Source organism: Oncorhynchus gorbuscha, linkage group LG10, assembly GCF_021184085.1.
Source record: "Oncorhynchus gorbuscha isolate QuinsamMale2020 ecotype Even-year linkage group LG10, OgorEven_v1.0, whole genome shotgun sequence".
Classification (NCBI taxonomy): domain Eukaryota; kingdom Metazoa; phylum Chordata; class Actinopteri; order Salmoniformes; family Salmonidae; genus Oncorhynchus; species Oncorhynchus gorbuscha.
The window spans coordinates 8089470-8110210 of NC_060182.1; the positions used below are offsets into that span (position 1 = coordinate 8089470).

The 20741-nt window shown below is 42.4% G+C and overlaps 1 protein-coding gene across 1 annotated transcript in view; it reads left to right on the top strand.

Annotated features, from left to right (window-relative positions):
• The window catches only part of LOC124045494 (copine-5-like), a 187593-nt gene that overhangs the window by 30642 nt on the left and 136210 nt on the right, over positions 1–20741 (top strand).

The window sequence follows — 20741 nt, forward strand, 5'->3', positions numbered from 1 at the left end:
CTCCATCTAGTACCTCCATAATACTGCTCCATCTGTTCTACTGCTCCATCTAGTACTGCTCCATCTAGTACCTCCATACTACTGCTCCATCTAGTACCTCCATACTACTGCTCCATCTAGTACCTCCATACTACTGCTCCATCTAGTACTTCTGTTCTACTGCTCCATCTAGTACCTCCATACTACTGCTCCATCTAGTACCTCCATACTACTGCTCCATCTAGTACCTCCATACTACTGCTCCATCTAGTACCTCCATAGTAATTACCTTGAGGGATGAGGAATGCAATATGTAGACACTATTGTTGTTCGTTCTCTGAATAAAGGGAAGTGCTATCTACAGTACACTAAGCTAGTTTTTATTGCAGTAAGTTGTCTTTCGGGGTTCATGCCAAACAGTGTCTCTGTCTCATCTCTTGGTCTCCAGTTTGTTGTCCAGTAGGTTGGGCTATGTTTATCAATCACCTACATTTGTACCGAGATTAGATTACCTTCCAGACCCCAAGATGGATGTGCAGAATACTTGCGTTAATAAATAATATATGAGACAATTGTAATGTATAATTACCCCATTAACTATTCCATATCATCTAGTGAGCTGACAGTTATAATGCATGTTGGTGTAACGTTTTAATAAGTATTATTAACTGGGTTGGTTTGAGCGAATGGCTGTATACAGAACAGCCCTTCGTTGTGGTATATTGGCTATATACCACACCACCTCGTAAGCCTTAGTGCTTAATTATAAACTGGGTGGTTTGAGCTAATGGCCGTATACAGAACAGCCCTTAGCCGTGTTTTATTGACTGTATACCAACCTGCCTCAGGCCTTATTGCTTAACTATAATGCATGTTGATGTAGCGGTTTAATAAGTATTATATTGCTTATGCAGTATTCCTGGTACACACTCCCTGTGGTTCCCCGTGGTTCAGACACACATTACCATAACCCTCCCAGAACCAGGCTTTACACCACATTACCATACCCATCCGAGAACCAGGCTTTACATCACAATACATTACCTCTCCTAGAACCAGGCTTTATACCACATTACCTTACCCCTCCTAGAACCAGGCTTTACACCACATTACCTTACCCCTCCTAGAACCAGGCTTTACACCACATTACCTTACCTCTCCTAGAACCAGGGTTTACATCACATTACCTTACCCCTCCTAGAACCAGGCTTTACACCACATTACCTTACCCCTTTTAGAACCAGGCTTTACACCACATTACCTTACCCCTCCTAGAACCAGGCTTTACTAGAACCAGGCTTTACATCATTACGTTACCCCTCCTAGAACCAGGCTTTACACTACATTACCTTACCTCTCCTAGAACCAGGCTTTACATCACATTACCTTACCCCTTTTAGAACCAGGCTTTACATCACATTACCTTACCCCTCCTAGAACCAGGCTTTACATCACATTACCTTACCTCTCCTAGAACCAGGCTTTACATCACATTACCGTACCTCTCCTAGAACCAGGCTTTACACCACATTACGTTACCCCTCCTAGAACCAGGCGTTACACAACATTATCTTACCCCTCCTAGAACCAGGCTTTACACCACATTACCATACCCCTCCTAGAACCAGGCTTTACATCACATTACCCCTCATAGAACCAGGCTTTACACCACATTACCCCTCCTAGAACCAGGCATTACACCACATTACACCACCTAGAACCAGGCTTTACACCACATTACCCCTCCTAGAACCAGGCTTTACACCACATTACCTTACCCTCCTAGAACCAGGCTTTTAGAACCACTTTACATCATTACCTTACCCCTCCTAGAACAGGCTTTACATCACATTAACTTACCCCTCCTAGAACCAGGCTTTACATCATTATGTTAACCCTTTAGAACCAGGCTTTACATCATTACATTACCCCTCCTAGAACCAGGCTTTACATCATTATCCTTACCTACCCCTCCTAGAACCAGGCTTTACACCACATTACCATACCCCTCCTAGAACCAGGCTTTACATCACATTACCCCTCATAGAACCAGGCTTTACACCACATTACCCCTCCTAGAACCAGGCATTACACCACATTACACCACCTAGAACCAGGCTTTACACCACATTACCCCTCCTAGAACCAGGCTTTACACCACATTACCTTACCTCTCCTATAACCAGGCTTTACACCACATTACCTTACCCCTCCTAGAACCAGGCTTTACATCACATTACCTTACCCCTCCTAGAACCAGGCTTTACATCATTATGTTAACCCTCCAAGAACCAGGCTTTACATCATTACATTACCCCTCCTAGAACCAGGCTTTACATCATTACCTTACCTCTCCTAGAACCAGGCTTTACACCACATTACCATACCCCTCCTAGAACCAGGCTTTACATCACATTACCTTACCCCTCCTAGAACCAGGCTTTACACCACATTACCATACCCCTCCTAGAACCAGGCTTTACACCACATTACCCCTCCTAGAACCAGGCTTTACACCACATTACCCCTCCTAGAACCAGGCTTTACACCACATTACCTTACCCTCCTAGAACCAGGCTTTACACCACATTACCTTACCCCTCCTAGAACCAGGCTTTACATCACATTAACTTACCCCTCCTAGAACCAGGCTTTACATCATTATGTTAACCCTCCAAGAACCAGGCTTTACATCATTATGTTAACCCTCCAAAAACCAGGCTTTACATCATTACATTACCCCTCCTAGAACCAGGCTTTACATCATTACCTTACCTCTCCTAGAACCAGGCTTTACACCACATGACGTTACCCCTCCTAGAACCAGGCTTTACATCACATTACCCCTCCTAGAACCAGGCTTTACATCACATTACCATAACCCTCCTAGAACCAGGCTTTACATCATTACGTTACCCCTCCTAGAACCAGGCTTTACACCACATTACCATACCCCTCCTAGAACCAGGCTTTACATCACATTACCTTGCCCCTCCTAGAACCAGGCTTTACATCACATTACCTTACCCCTCCTAGAACCAGGCTTTACACCACATTACCTTATCCCTCCTAGAACCAGGCTTTACACCACATTACGTTACCCCTCCAGGAACCAGGCTTTACATCACATTACCTTACCCCTCGTAGAACCAGGCTTTACACCACATTACCTTACCCCTCCTAGAACCAGGCTTTACTAGAACCAGGCTTTACATCATTACGTTACCCCTCCTAGAACCAGGCTTTACATCATTACGTTACCCCTTCTAGAACCAGGTTTTACATCACATTACCTTACCTCTCCTAGAACCAGGCTTTACATCACATTACCTTACCCCTCCTAGAACCAGGCTTTACACTACATTACCTTACCTCTCCTAGAACCAGGCTTTACATCACATTACCTTACCCCTTTTAGAACCAGGCTTTACATCACATTACCTTACCCCTCCTAGAACCAGGCTTTACGTCACATTACCTTACCTCTCCTAGAACCAGGCTTTACATCACATTACCGTACCTCTCCTAGAACCAGGCTTTACACCACATTACGTTACCCCTCCTAGAACCAGGCGTTACACCACATTATCTTACCCCTCCTAGAACCAGGCTTTACACCACATTATCCCTCCTAGAACCAGGATTTACATCACATTACCCCTCATATAACCAGGCTTTACACCACATTACCCCTCCTAGAACCAGGCATTACACCACATTACCCCTCCTAGAACCAGGCTTTACACCACATTACCCCTCCTAGAACCAGGCATTACACCACATTACCCCTCCTAGAACCAGGCTTTACACCACATTACCCCTCCTAGAACCAGGCTTTACACCACATTACCCCTCCTAGAACCAGGCTTTACACCACATTACCCCTCCTAGAACCAGGCTTTACACCACATTACCCCTCCTAGAACCAGGCTTTACACCACATTACCTAACCCCTCCTAGAACCAGGCTTTACACCACATTAATATTATTCCAATTCGGATTCTTTCTCCCACATCTCCAAATCTCATCCCACAATGTATTCTAGTTAGAGACCAGGAAGGAATTACCCCTCCTGTAGAACCAAGAGGACATCTCATCCCACAATGTATTCTAGTTAGAGAGAAGGAGGTAGGCTGTACACACTGACATCTCATCCCACAATGTATTCTAGTTAGAGAGAAGGAGGTGGAGGCTGTACACAGCAAGAGCCCTGTATCTGACATCTCATCCCACAATGTATTCTAGTTAGAGAGAAGGAGGTGGAGGCTGTACACAGCAAGAGCCCTGTATCTGACATCTCATCCCACAATGTATTCTAGTTAGAGAGAAGGAGGTGGAGGCTGTACACAGCAAGAGCCCTGTATCTGACATCTCATCCCACAATGTATTCTAGTTAGAGAAGGCAGCATAGGGGAGCTAAATAAGACGTCTTTGCCCTAGAATGTATTATTGTTCAAGTTAGAGTAGAGTCTTCTCACAGCTGCTATCGCCTACAGCAACCTGAACTCAGGGGTCAACATAACATAGTAATAGTCAATTTGTCTCCCTCCATTTAGTATGATATGTAGCGTTTTGGCATGCTATGTATTCATTTATGGACACATTCATATGATATGTTAAGAATGACAAAATGTTACGAATTCAACTTTGGTGTGGATGACATTAGCTAGGCTAGGGGTAGGGTTAGAGGTTCAGGTTAAGTTTAAGTCTAGTGTTAGTGGCTAAAGTTAAGTAGTTGTGTCACGGCTGTTGAAGGAGGAGGACCAAGGTGCAGCGTGGTGAGCGTACATATTCTTTCATTTATATGACGCAGACAAAAACAATAAACACTACAAAACCAAACCTTGAAGCTAAAGGCTATGTGCCCTAAACTTCCCACAAGTAAATGAGGGGAAAAAGGGCTACCTAAGTATGATTCCCAATCAGAGACAACGATAGACAGCTGTCCCTGATTGAGAACCATACCCGGCCAAAACGTGGAAACACCAAATCATAGAAAACGAAACATAGAATGCCCACCCCAAATCACACCCTGACCAAACCAAATAGAGACATTAAAAGGCTCTCTAAGGTCAGGGCATGACAAGTTTCTAAAGTTATCTTTGATGAGATTCAAACACACAACCTTTGGGTTTCTAGTCATACACCCTCTCAACCTCCTTGATTGACTTGTCTTGCTTAGTTTTTGGCTTAAAGTAACATTCTGTCTTGTGTAACCATACCAAAACGTAACATATCAGAGTGATACATTTACATATACTATGATATGCCTAGTCTTTAAGTCCAGGCTGCCTGCAGACCACAATGTTCCAATGTATACTGAACAAAAAAATATAAACGCAACAGACAACAATTTCAATGATGAGTTATAGTTCACATAAGGAAATCAGTCTACTGAAAGAAATAAATTAGGCCCTAATCTTTTGATTTCAGGTGACTGGGCAGGGGCGCAGCCATGGGTGGGCCTGGGAGGGCATAAGCCCACCCACTTGGGAGACTGGCCCACCCACTGGGGAGCAAGGCCCAGCCAATCAGAATGAGTTTTTCACCACAAAAGGAGCTTATTACAAACAGCAATACTCCTCAGTTTCATCAGCTCTCCGGGTGGCTGGTTTCAGGCAATCCCGTAGGTGATTAAACCGGATGTTGAAGTCCTGGGCTGGCATGGTTACTCATGGTCTGCAGTTGTGAGGCCGGTTGGACCTACTGACAAATTCTCTAAAACGATGGCTTATGGTGGAGAAATTAACATTAAATTATCTACCAACAGCTCTGGTGGAAATTCCTGCAGTCAGCATGCCAATTGCACGCTCCCTGAAAACTTGAGACATGTGTGGCATTGTGTTGTGTGCCCAGCACAAGGTGCACCTGTGTAATAATCGTGCTGTTTCATCAGCATCTTGATATGCCACACCTGTCAGGTGGATGGATTATCGTGGCAAAGGAGAAATGCTCACTAACAAGGATGGAAACAAATTTGTGCACAAAATTTGAGAGAAATACACTTTTGGTGCATATGGAAAATTTAGGTGATCTTTTATTTCAGGTCATTATTTCTATTTAACTAAGGAAATCAGTTAAGAACAAATTCTTATTTACAATGACAGCCTAAGAACAGAGTGTTAATTTTCTGGTTCAGAACAACAGATTTTTGTTTTGTCATCTCGGGTACTGGATCTAGCAACCTTTTGTTTACTGGCCCAATGATTTAACCACTGGGAACATGGGACCAGTAGTAGGGCTGGGCGATATGGCAAATCAATTATTACGATATCTATATATTTTTTTCATTCGATAACAATAATTATCACTATATTAATCAAATAATGTTTAAAAGGTGCATATCTGCTTCAGACTCAAGAATGCCTAATGCCTGAACAAAAAGCTAGCCTAGTTGTTAGTGAGTTGGTCCAACAACTAAAGGTTGCTAGGTCAAATCCCTGCGCTGACAAGGTAAAGAACTGTTGTTCTTCCACTGAACAAGGCAGTTAACCCACTGTTCCCGGATAAGCTGTCATTGTAAATAAAAGTTGTCCTTAACTGACATTCCTAGATAAATAAAGATTCCAATTCTTTTCAATTATGTGAGCTACAAATAAAATTCTACTTTAAGGAAAATTGGTCCATGTTTACGGCAGGGAGCACATACCTGGGGTCAATTAGATTGATAAGCCTCTTGAAACCTTCCTTTTCGACTGTGCTAATTGGTAGCGTGTCCTTAGCAATGCAATGCGTAATAGCATTTGTGATGTCTTTGTCTTTTTGATGTTTGCTTGTAGGGCATAAACGCTGTCAGTGTTGACTGCTTCTGGCAAACATCCCTAGATTGGCTGGTGCTTGATGGGCGTTTTATCAATACCGTGGCGCAAACTCAAATTTCCTGCATGTTCCAAAGAGTGATTTTGCTTCAAATGTTGAAAAAGGTTTGTCGTATTAACAGACTTCGTATCCACCTGTCTACGGCACAATTTGCACCGAACATTGCTCTGCTCTTTGTCGGACTTCAAAAAGCCAAACCACTTCCAAATGACTGAAACAATTGAACCCTTTTTATCAATCATTTCTTCGTTGGAAGCTTCTCCTTCTCCATGGCTATCACTGCCACTGTTTTCGCCTACATGACTCATTTTCCGTGGTTAATAGTGGCGACTCCATCACTCGAGGTGCTAAGTGGTTTTTAGTGGGCGTGTACCTCTCCACCTGCATATTGTTACTTCTCTGCACGTTCCTGCTGCGTCAGAGGTGAAATAGACTGCTGTAACTAATTATTCTATATCTATATATATATAGACATTATCGAACATTAATCTAAATGTTTTTGTATCATTATTGAGGGAAGTAATTACCTCTAATTATTGATATAGATTTATCGCCTAGCCCTAACCAATACTTTACATGTTGCATTTATGTTTTTGTTCAGTATATTTTAGTTAGAGAGAAGGCATTGGAGGCTGAATTTGACATCTCCACCAACAATGCTTTCTTGTTATAAGGTTAAAGAGAAGGCTAACATACGTTTCGCGCACGAGCGTTGCAAAATAAATATACATGTACATGTACATTCAATCATTGCACCCACACTGCTCGCGAGCGTCTGCATGGCTAGGCGCTAACATAGAAATATGTTATATTTGTGATGCTCAACGCGCTGCAAGTCCATCCTCTCCCATCTTCTCATTGGTTTTTAGGAGCATATACCCACGTGGGTGATTTAAAGATGAACTTAGGTCCACACTCCTGTCGGTTGTAGTAATGCGGTAAAGTTGGTTGCCAACCAGCATATGTCCAAAGAAGAAACAGAAGCCTGAAGGAAGGAGGAGAGATGATGAGAAACAGATTTGGTTTAATCGTTTTATCTGTGGATTAATTATCGGAGTAGAGGACCTTGTGCATTTCAGGTAAAATAACAACCCAATGTTTATATCCCAGGACGAACTAGCTAGCAACAGCAAGCTAGCGAGCTAAATTGCCATAAATGTTTCATGCTTTTGACCTGTCCCCAAATTAATATAATTGGTTCAGAGTTTGTTTTGATATTTCAACCTGCGCGTCCTGATCGCTTCTGGTGTGGGTGAACAAAATCAATGTGTTCGCGATGGAGCAAACGGGCACATGCACGTGTCTGGTTGGCTCAGCATGTGAGGCTCGTCTCACAATTTATGCTAGTTCAGGTGAGAGTTATAGGCTGCACAGCCGGGGAGAGGTGACATCCACATACCAGGGTTTGTCTGTCTGGGGTTGACAGGGAATGGTAAGTCTTACCTGTCTGGCCCTGGCTCCCGTCTAAGCTTCAGACCCCCACTGTGCAGAGCCAGAGGGCATTTCCAGGTAAGGCTTCTATTTCCTCACATAGCACTGGCTCTGGCCCTTATCTATCTAAATTGCCTTGGAGAAAGCTGAGTCTTCACTCTGCAGCGGAATCTTTTTGCCTTTTGTAAAGTTAGGCCTCTTAGCTCAGGCTGATGTGAGTTTGCTTCTGGATTTCTGCCACCACCACTTCCTCTACTTCCAGCCTGTCCTCTCCTGACTTTGAGATATGTATTTTTCTCAGCTCTTTGATCTGAAGAGATCTCAACTTGTCCTGAATCTACCGTTATGGCTGGATTCAATCCCTATCATGGGAACTATTGCAGAAAAGATTGGTGTTAAAATGTAAAGGTAATTTCTGTTTACCTTGAAGGCAATCTCTGCGAACGAGGGAACATTGCCTTTAAATTTCAATAAAGCTATGACATGGATCTTTGGCAATACTTGTGTGATAATGATTGAATCCTGCCCTTAGCTCAGAGACTGACAGAATGAAAGAGAGAGAGAGCAAGAGAGAGTGAGTGTCATGTTTTGTCTTAGATTGTCTTGTCATTTTGCTTTTCCCTCTGTTCGTTTTTCCCCTGCTGGTCTTTTTAGCTCAGAGACTGACAGAATGAAAGCTTTAGATTGTAGAGATTAAAGAGAGTCCTCATTCACCTGCATAACAGTGAGATTTCCAATTGGCTATACTAAAACTCTTTAACATCATCCTTAGCTCTGGCATCTTCCCCATTATTTGGATTCAAGGACTGATCAGCCCAATCTACAAAAGTGGAGACAAATTTGACCCTAATAACTACCGAGGGATATGCGTCAACAGCAACCTTGGGAAAATGATATACGTTATCATTAACAGCAGACTCGTACATTTCCTCAGTGAAAGCAATGTACTGAGCAAATGTCAATTAGATTTTTACCCAATTATCGTGTGACAGACCACGTATTCACCCTGCACACCCTAATTGACAAACAAACAAATCAAAACAAAGGCAAAGTCTTCTCATGCTTTGTTGATTTCAAAAAAGCCTTCGACTCAATTTGGCATGAGGGTCTGCTATACAAATTGATGTAAAGTGGTGTTGGGGGAAAAACATACAACATTGTAAAATCCATGTACAAACAAGTGTGCGTTTAAAATTGGCAAAAAACTTAATCCCCACCCTCTTCAACATGTATATCGACTAATTGTCGAGGGCACTAGGACAGTCTGCAGCAACCGGCCTCACCTTACTAGAATCTGAACTCAAATGTCTTCTGTTTGCTGATGATCTGGTGCTTCTGTCACCAACCAAGGAGGGCCTACAGCTGCACCTAGATCTTCTGCACCGATTCTGCCAGACCTGGGCCCTGACAGTAAATCGCAGTAAGACCAAAATAATGGTGTTCCAAAAAAAGGTCCAGTCGCCAAGACCACAAATACAAATTCCATCTAGACATTGTTGCCCTAGAGCACACAAAAAACTATACATATACTGTACATATAACTACAAACACTTTTTTTATTGTTTTTATTTCACCTTTGTTTAACCAGGTAGGCCAGTTGAGAACAAACTCTCATTTACAACTGCGATCTGCCCAAGATAAAGCAAAGCAGTGCGACACAAACAACACCACAGAGTTACACATGGAATAAACAAACCTACTGTCAATAACAAGAGGAAAAAATCTATATACAGTCTGCAAATAAGGTAAGATTAGGGAAGTAAGGCAATAAATAGGCCGTAGTGGCGGAGTAATTACAATTGAGCAATTAAACACTGGAGTGGTAGATGTTCAGAAGATGAATGTAGAGATAGAGGTAGAGATACTGGGGTGCAAAGAAGCAAAAAAACAAAAACAATATGGGGATGAGGTAGTTGGATAGGCTATTTACAGATGGGCTATGTACAGGTGCAGTGATCTGTGAGCTGCTCTGACATCTGATGCTTAAAGTTAGTGAGGGAGATATGAGTCTCTGGCTTTAGTGATTTTTGCAATTCCTTCCAGAAATTGGCAGCAGAGAACTGGAAAGAAAGGTGGCCAAATGAGGAATAGGCTTTGGGGGTGAAAGATTAGTGGAATCTGTGTGGGTAGCTGGACAGGTAGGATGACGGACAGTGAAGGTGAACAGGTGGTCACGTGTCAGGTGACAGAGGAATGAATGAGACTGAGGCAGGACTTCCTTTAACCATAAAGTGGTATATTTACTGAATAGTCTGGGCTGCATCACAAAGGAAACAAATAACATGTATCCGATCAAATTCCTCATCCCAAAGATATCATATCATAACCATCATTCTCAATTAACATAATTAGGGAAGTCAACAATCCTGTTCATTAAGAAGTCAATAGTAATCATCCGTGAGCCATTTAGGCTCGTAACTATTTATCATAAATCATGAAAGAATACAAACAGTGAATGGTTATTCAATCTATAATCCCCATTAGTTTGGTATTAAAGTCGATCAGTTAGCAAACAATGACGTTTCTCATTTCACCCTTTCAATTGTCTTCATGTTTATTTTATTTTATTTTATTTCACCTTTATTTAACCAGGTAGGCTAGTTGAGAACAAGTTCTCATTTGCAACTGCGACCTGGCCAAGATAAAGCATAGCAGTGTGAACAGACAACACAGAGTTACACATGGAATAAACAATTAACAAGTCAATAACACAGTAGAAAAAAATGGGCAGTCTATATACAATGTGTGCAAAAGGCATGAGGAGGTAGGCGAATAATACAATTTTGCAGATTAACACTGGAGTGATAAATGATCAGATGGTCATGTACAGGTAGAGATATTGGTGTGCAAAAGAGCAGAAAAATAAATAAATTAAAACAGTATAAAAACAGTATGGGAATGAGGTAGGTGAAAATGGGTGGGCTATTTTCCTATAGACTATGTACAGCTGCAGCGATCGGTTAGCTGCTCGGATAGCTGATGTTTGAAGTTGGTGAGGGAGATAAAAGTCTCCAACTTCAGCGATTTTTGCAATTCGTTCCAGTCACAGGCAGCAGAGTACTGGAACAAAAGGCGGCCAAATGATGTGTTGGCTTTAGGGATGATCAGTGAGATACACCTGCTGGAGCGCGTGCTACGGATGGGTGTTGCCATCGTGACCAGTGAACTGAGATAAGGCGGAGCTATACCTAGCATGGACTTGTAGATGACCTGGAGCCAGTGGGTCTGGCGACGAATATGTAGTGAGGGCCAGCCGACTAGAGCATACAAGTCGCAGTGGTGGGTGGTATAAGGTGCTTTAGTGACAAAATGGATGGCACTGTGATAGATTGCATCCAGTTTGCTGAGTAGAGTGTTGGAAGCCATTTTGTAGATGACATCGCCGAAGTCGAGGATCGGTAGGATAGTCAGTTTTACTAGGGTAAGCTTGGCAGAGTGAGTGAAGGAGGCTTTGTTGCGGAATAGAAAGCCGACTCTTGATTTGATTTTCGATTGGAGATGTTTGATGTGGGTCTGGAAGGAGAGTTTGCAGTCTAGCCAGACACCTAGGTACTTATAGATGTCCACATATTCAAGGTCGGAACCATCCAGGGTGGTGATGCTAGTCGGGCATGCGGGTGCAGGCAGCGATCGGTTGAAAAGCATGCATTTGGTTTTACTCACGTTTAAGAGCAGTTGGAGGCCACGGAAGGAGTGCTGTATGGCATTGAAGCTCGTTTGGAGGTTAGATAGCACAGTGTCCAATGACGGGCCGAAAGTATATAGAATGGTGTCGTCTGCGTAGAGGTGGATCAGGGAATCGCCCGCAGCAAGAGCAACATCATTGATATACACAGAGAAAAGAGTCGGCCCGAGAATTGAACCCTGTGGCACCCCCATAGAGACTGTCAGAGGACCGGACAGCATGCCCTCCGATTTGACACACTGAACTCTGTCTGCAAAGTAATTGGTGAACCAGGCAAGGCAGTCATCCGAAAAACCGAGGCTGTTGAGTCTGCCGATAAGAATATGGTGATTGACAGAGTCGAAAGCCTTGGCGAGGTCGATGAAGACGGCTGCACAGTACTGTCTTTTATCGATGGCGGTTATGAGTACATATAATTAATTTCATTACATATTAACCATATCGATTGCATAATTGGCCTATGAGGATCCGTAGGGCCGTGATCATTGACAATTCACATTACACAATATGTTTGAAGCGTGCGCTCCAAGCCGCGCTCCGCGGTAATAACTATAAACAATAACTGATGGCCCACTCCCCCGATCGCCACAGATTGTTCAAATGAAAGGTAAGAGAGTCGGTGGACTTACGTGGATTCATGGACGCACAGAATGTCTGGATCAGACGGAGTTAAGCAAGAGAAAGCAGCGAGATCAGGCGATGGCAATTTCCTCCTTTTATGGAGTTGAGATCTGTCAGATATTTCCACCTGACCTAATTAAAGCACCCCTGGCCCAGCTAAGTAAGTAGCAATGAATTAAAGGATTATTCCACCAACTCCATGGGCCTTTTCTACAGGGGGTGACCAGTGAAATATACCTGCTGGAGTGAGTGCTACAGGTGGGTGCTGCTATGGTGACCAGTGAGCTGAGATGAGGCTGGACTTTACCATGCAAAGACTTATAGATGACCTGGAGCCAGTGGGTTTGGTGACGAATATGAAGCGGGCGCCAGCCAACGAGAGCATACAGGTCGCAGTGGTGGGTAGTATATGGGGCTTTTGTGACAAAACGGATGGCACTGTGATAGACTGAATCCAATTTTCTGCGTAGTGTTGGAGGCTATTTTATAGATGACATCGCCGAAGTCAAGGATCGGTAGGATAGTCAGTTTTTCGAGGGTATGTTTGGCAGCATGAGTGAAGGATGCTTTGTTACGAAATAGGAAGCCGATTCTAGATTTAATTTTGGATTGGAGATGCTTAATGTGAGTCTGGAAGGAGAGTTTACAGTCTAACCAGACACCTAGGTATTTGTAATTGTCCACATATTCTAAGTCAGAACCGTCCAGAGTAGCGATGCTGGACGGGCGGGCAGGTGCGGGCAGCGATCGGTTGAAGAGCATGCATTTAGTTTTACTTGCATTTAAGAGCAGTTGGAGGCCACGGAAGGAGAGTTGTAAGGCATTGAAGCTAGTCTGGATGTTAGTCCAAAGAAGGGCCAGAAGTATACAGAATGGTGTTGTCTGCGTAGAGGTGGATCAGAGAATCACCAGCAGCAAGAGCGACATCATTGATGTATAAAGAGAAAAGAGTCGGCCTGAGAATTGAACCCTGTGGTACCCCATAGAGACTGCCAGATGTCCAGACAATGGGCCCTCCAATATGACACACTGAACTCTGTCTGAAAAATAGTTGGTGAACCAGGCGAGGCAGTCATTTGAGATACCAAGGCTGTTGAGACTGCCGATAAGAATGTGGTGATTGACAAAGTCGAAAGCCTTGGCCTAAACATCAGCGCCACAGGTAACTTCCACAAGGCTGTACACTATCTGAGAGACAAGGCAAGAAGGGCATGCTATGCCATCAAAAGGAACATAAAATTCAACATACCAATTAGGATCTGGCAAAAAATACTTGAATCGATTATAGAACCCATTGCCCTTTATGGTTGTTAGGTCTGGGGTCCGCTCACCAACCAAGAATTCACAAAATGGGACAAACACCAAATTGAGACTCCGCGTGCAGAATTCTGCAAAAAAATATCCTCCGTGTACAACGTAAAACACCAAATAATGGATGCAGAGCAGAATTAGGCCAATACCCGCTAATGATCAAAATCCAGAAAAGAGACGTTAAATTCTACAACCACATAAAAGGAAGCAATTCCCAAACCTTCCATAACAAACAGAGGGAGAGAGAGAGAGAAACAGTGATAGAGAGAAACAGTGAGAGAGAGAAACAGAGACAGAGAAAGAGAAACAGTGATAGAGAGAAACAGAGAGAGAGAAAGAGAAACAGTGAGAGAGAGAAACAGAGAGAGAGAAAGAGAAACAGAGAGAGAGAGAAACAGAGAGAGAAAGAGAAACAGAGAGAGAAAGAGTGATAGAGAGAGAAACAGTGATAGAGAGAGAGAAACAGTGAGAGAGAGAGAGAGATGGAGAGAGAAACAGAGAGAGAAAGAAACAGTGAGAGAGAGAAACAGTTATAGAGAGAGAGAGACAGTGATATATATATATATATAGAGAGAGTACGATGAGAAGAAAAAAAGGGTTTAAGAACACTACTTGCCTCATGCCATTTTTAAATTGCAACAATTCTAACCTATGTAAATGTGTAGCTGTCTTTTCCACAACTGTATTATGTATCAAATTACAGACCTGTGTAGCATGGTCTTCCCTGTAGCAGTGTGATGTCAAAACACAGACCTGTGTAGCATGGTCTTTCCTGTAGCAGTGTGATGTCAAAACACAGACCTGTGTAGCATGGTCTTCCCTGTAGCAGTGTGATGTCAAAACACAGACCTGTGTAGCATGGTCTTCCCTGTAGCAGTGTGATGTCAAAACACAGACCTGTGTGACATGATTTCCCTGTAGCAGTGTGATGTCAAAACACAGACCTGTGTGACATGATTTTCCCTGTAGCAGTGTGATGTCAAAACACAGACCTGTGTGACATGATTTTCCCTGTAGCAGTGTGATGTCAAAACACAGACCTGTGTAGCATGGTCTTCCCTGTAGCAGTGTGATGTCAAAACACAGACCTGTGTAGCATGGTCTTCCCTGTAGCAGTGTGATGTCAAAACACAGACCTGTGTAGCATGGTCTTCCCTGTAGCAGTGTGATGTCAAAACACAGACCTGTGTGACATGATTTTCCCTGTAGCAGTGTAATTCGGCAGTGTCATCTACACGTTACAGTTTTTTACAATCCCTTTGGCACTAATTTCAGAACCTTGTGGTCATTTTTCAAAACTCTAGACACATTACTCAAAACGGTCATCACTTGTAACACAGGCTGTCCAATGTTCAAAACATTGCATAGTGCATTCATATCTTTAAAGAAACATTGCACTTGCAGAGTCATTGGTTCAAATAACTAATTTACCATGAAACACCATAGAAACATTCATTTAGATCACCCACACACAATATACCGATAGTTTCACTGTGTAGTTGTTTGTACAATCATTAAATATTGTAGTACAAAATATGTGATGCATGTTTTGTTTATGGTACTACACGTAAATACATCACTGTAAAAGGACTAGTAGAGAGAATACTACAGACACAGTGGAATCATTGAACAAAATCTGACATTTATTGATGAAATACAATAAAATCACTCATTGGTTTCTTTGAATCAAAGCAAAAATAATTAGCTACAAAGAAAATACAAATACAGTAAAACATCAACTGCGCTGTTCCTCACCTGGCTTACTGTAAAACATCACTGCAGTGTTCCTCACCTGGCTTACTGTAAAACATCACTGCAGTGTTCCTCACCTGGCTTACTGTAAAACATCACTGCAGTGTTCCTCACCTGGCTTACTGTAAAACATCACTGCAATGTTCCTCACCTGGCTTACTGTAAAACATCACTGCAGTGTTCCTCACCTGGCTTACTGTAAAACATCACTGCAGTGTTCCTCACCTGGCTTACTGTAAAACATCACTGCAGTGTTCCTCACCTGGCTTACTGTAAAACATCACTGCAGTGTTCCTCACCTGGCTTACTGTAAAACATCACTGCAGTGTTCCTCACCTGGCTTACTGTAAAACATCACTGCAGTGTTCCTCAGCTGGCTTACTGTAAAACATCACTGCAGTGTTCCTCACCTGGCTTACTGTAAAACATCACTGCAGTGTTCCTCACCTGGCTTACTGTAAAACATCACTGCAGTGTTCCTCACCTGGCTTACTGTAAAACATCACTGCAGTGTTCCTCACCTGGCTTACTGTAAAACATCAATGCAGTGTTCCTCACCCGGCTTACTGTAAAACATCAGCTGCGGTGTTCCTCACCCGGCTTACTGTAAAACATCACTGCGGTGTTCCTCAGCCGGCTTACTGTAAAACATCACTGCGGTGTTCCTCACCTGGCTTACTGTAAAACATCACTGCGGTGTTCCTCACCTGGCTTACTGTAAAACATCAACTGCGGTGTTCCTCACCTGGCTTACTGTAAAACATCACTGCGGTGTTCCTTACCTGGCTTACTGTAAAACATCACTGCGGTGTTCCTCACCTTGCTTACTGTAAAACATCACTGCAGTGTTCCTCACCTGGCTTACTGTAAAACATCACTGCAGTGTTCCTCACCTGGCTTACTGTAAAACATCACTGCAGTGTTCCTCACCTGGCTTACTGTAAAACATCACTGCAGTGTTCCTCACCTGGCTTACTGTAAAACATCACTGCAGTGTTCCTCAGCTGGCTTACTGTAAAAAGCATAACAAAGGATTGATTACTGTACATCTATATTTCCATCAACCCTGTCTTGTGGATTTGGCCACAGGTTCTCATCCACATCACAATGGATGTTTTCATTAGCCAAACATCTTGGGAAGAATCTTCTGGTGAATCCAGGCCTGGGTCTGCCGTGAGGTCATTGCATTTGTCATCCGTGGCCTGGAGAAGGGCGGCTTGTTCGTGAGGGCGCCTACCATATACTTTCCACCCCCATGTGGAGAAAAATTCTTCATTTGGATTTTTAGGAAAGGAGAGTATGGGGGTGAGTACAGGGTGGTACATTTTGGATGGACTTGAAACCATGCTTACACCATTTGAGCATGGTGGAACCTGACATTATCTCACACAATGACATAGGTCATGCCATCAGCTCTAACAGACCTGATTTAGCTCATCAAGGATGGTTACATTCGAACAGTGAATCATGTGGCTGCCTGCAACTCAATATATAGAGTATATAGAGTAGAGAGCTTTAGTTGTTGTTCGACCTAACATTAGATCGGGCAAGATGCGTAATCTAAGCAACTTTGACCGTGGTATGATTGTTGATGCCACACATGGTGATTCCAGCATCTCAGAAATAGCTGCCCTCCTGGGATTTTTACGCACTACAGTCTCTAGAGTTTACAGAGAATGGAGCGATAAACAAAACACATTCAGTGAGCGGCAGTTCTGTGGGCTAAAACACCTTGTTAATGAGAGAGGTCAGAGGAGAATGTCCAGACTCGTTCAAGTTAACAGAAAGGCTACAAATGCTCAAATAACAGCTGTTTAAAACAGTGGTGTGCAGAAGGGCATCTCTTAACGTACAACACCGTGAATAATTCAGGGTGTTGTGGTGGCAAAGGGGTCCTACCCAGTACTAGATAGGTGTACCTAATAAAGTCGCCGGTGAGTGTACAGTAATGTCAAATCTGAAAACATGGTCTAGAAAAGTGGGACCATAGAAACAGTGTCTGATAAAGAATGATGATATATTACATCGATAGATAATGTCCTCCATTTGGTGTTCCACAGTAATTGGTGTCAATGGAACTCGTTATCCTGAAACTTTCATGATCTAAACATTTATTTATTTATTATTATTTTTTTTTTTTAACCTTTATTTGCAAGTCAGTTAAGAACACATTCTTATTTTCAATGACAGTCTGGGAACAGTGAAACAGTGAACTGCCTGTTCAGGGGCAGAACGACCTTGTCAGCTCAGGGGTTTGAACTCGCAACCTTCCGGTTACTAGTCCAACACTCTAACCACTAGGCTACGCTGCCGCCTTGGAATATTGTTCGTCAGTTTCCATAAAACTATGCATTAAGAGTAACACAACAGTTACTTATCATTTTGAGCAGTTGTATCAATTGATAGTTAGATCATTGTAAAGAAATGAATAGACAGTCATCTCAGATGTAATGTGTGAATTGCATTTTGAAATGGTAATACTTTGATGTTAAGTTGTGTCATTTTGAACAGGTGATTTTAGTTCAATATAAGAAATGATCTTAGCTTTATGTGTATTGTATCCAAGCAATTGGAAAAAAAGAGTTATAATATTGAAAAAAATATATTTTGATTATTGGTTTTGAGTTGTGTCTAGAGTTTTGAAAAATGACATCAATGTTCTGAAATTAGTGCCAAAGTGATTGTAAAAAAACTGACTATGTTATAATTAATTCACTCCGTCAGTTTATGGTAAGAAACACTTTCTATTGGCCCATCATTAATTCATGTGAATGCATCTCAAAGCCTCAGCCAGGCCTCTAAACATGAATTATTCATAACAGACACAATTAGCTGTGGGAACCAACTAACCACAGCACAGCGGTGTGTGTGTCAGCTCCTCTGGTTGCAACACATTACAACACATTACACCATCAGACAGTGTTACACCATCACACAGTGTTACACCATCACACAGTGTTACACCATCACACAGTGTTACACCATCACACAGTATTACACCATCAGACAGTGTTACACCATCACACAGTGTTACACCATCACACAGTATTACACCATCACACAGTATTACACCATCAGACAGTGTTACACCATCACACAGTGTTACACCATCAGACAGTTTTACACCATCAGTGTTACACCATCACACAGTATTACACCATCAGACAGTGTTACACCATCACACAGTGTTACACCATCAGACAGTTTTACACCATCAGTGTTACACCATCAAACAGTATTACACCATCAGACAGTTTTACACCATCACAGTGTTACACCATCAGACAGTATTACACCATCACAGTGTTACACCATCAGACAGTTTTACACCATCACAGTGTTACACCATCACACAGTATTACACTATCACAGTATTACAGCATCACAGTATTACACTATCACAGTATTACACCATCACAGTGTTACACCATCAGACAGTTTTACACCATCACAGTGTTACACCATCAGACAGTTTTACACCATCAGACAGTTTTACACCATCAGTGTTACACCATCAGACAGTTTTACACCATCACAGTGTTACACCATCACACAGTATTACACTATCACAGTATTACACCATCACAGTGGTACACCATCAGACAGTATTACACCATCACAGTGTTACACCATCAGACAGTTTTACACCATCACAGTGTTACACCATCAGACAGTTTTACACCATCAGACAGTTTTACACCATCAGTGTTACACCATCAGACAGTTTTACACCATCAGTGTTACACCATCACACAGTATTACACCATCACAGTGTTACACCATCACAGTGTTACACCATCAGACAGTATTACACCATCACAGTGTTCAAATCACCATCAGCTGATATCTCAAAGTGCTGTACAGAAACCCAGCCTAAAACCCCAAACAGCAAACAATGCAGGTGTAAAACACCATCACAGTTTTACACCATCAGTGTTACACCATCACAGTGTTACACCATCACAGTTTTACACCATCAGTGTTACACCATCAGACAGTATTACACCATCACAGTGTTACACCATCAGACAGTTTTACACCATCGGTGTTACACCATCATTACACCATCAGTGTTACACCATCAGACAGTTTTACACCATCACAGTGTTACACCATCACACAGTATTACACTATCACAGTATTACACCATCACAGTGGTACACCATCAGACAGTTTTACACCATCACAGTGTTACACCATCAGACAGTTTAACACCATCAGACAGTTTTACACCATCACAGTGATACACCATCACACAGTGTTACACCATCACAGTGTTACACCATCAGACAGTTTTACACCATCACAGTGTTACACCATCAGACAGTTTTACACCATCACACACAGTATTACACCATCACAGTGTTACACCATCACAGTGTTACACCATCAGACAGTTTTACACCATCACACACAGTATTACACCATCAGACAGTTTTACACCATCAGACAGTTTTACACCATCAGTGTTACACCATCAGACAGTTTTACACCATCAGTTTTACACCATCAGACAGTTTTACACCATCACACAGTATTACATCATCACAGTGGTACACCATCAGACAGTATTACACCATCACAGTGTTACACCATCAGACAGTTTTACACCATCACAGTGTTACACCATCAGACAGTTTTACACCATCACACACAGTATTACACCATCACAGTGTTACACCATCAGACAGTTTTACACCATCACACACAGTATTACACCATCAGACAGTATTACACCATCACACACAGTATTACGCCATCACAGTGCTACATCATCATATATTGTTACACCATCATACAGTGTTTCACCATCACATAGTGTTCCACCATCATATAGTGTTACACCATCACACACAGCATTACACGATCACAGTTTTACACCATCATATATTGTTACACCATCACAGTGTTACACCATCAGACAGTTTTACACCATCACAGTGTTACACCATCACAGTGTTACACCATCAGACAGTTTTTACACCATCACAGTGTTACACCACCAGACAGTGTTACACCATCACAGTGTTACACCATCAGACAGTTTTACACCATCTCACAGTATTTTATAGCACCAAAGGACACCTCACTGTGTTATTGCAGTTGCAGTACCTCATCCCCTCACGTGCTTTTTAATCCCTGC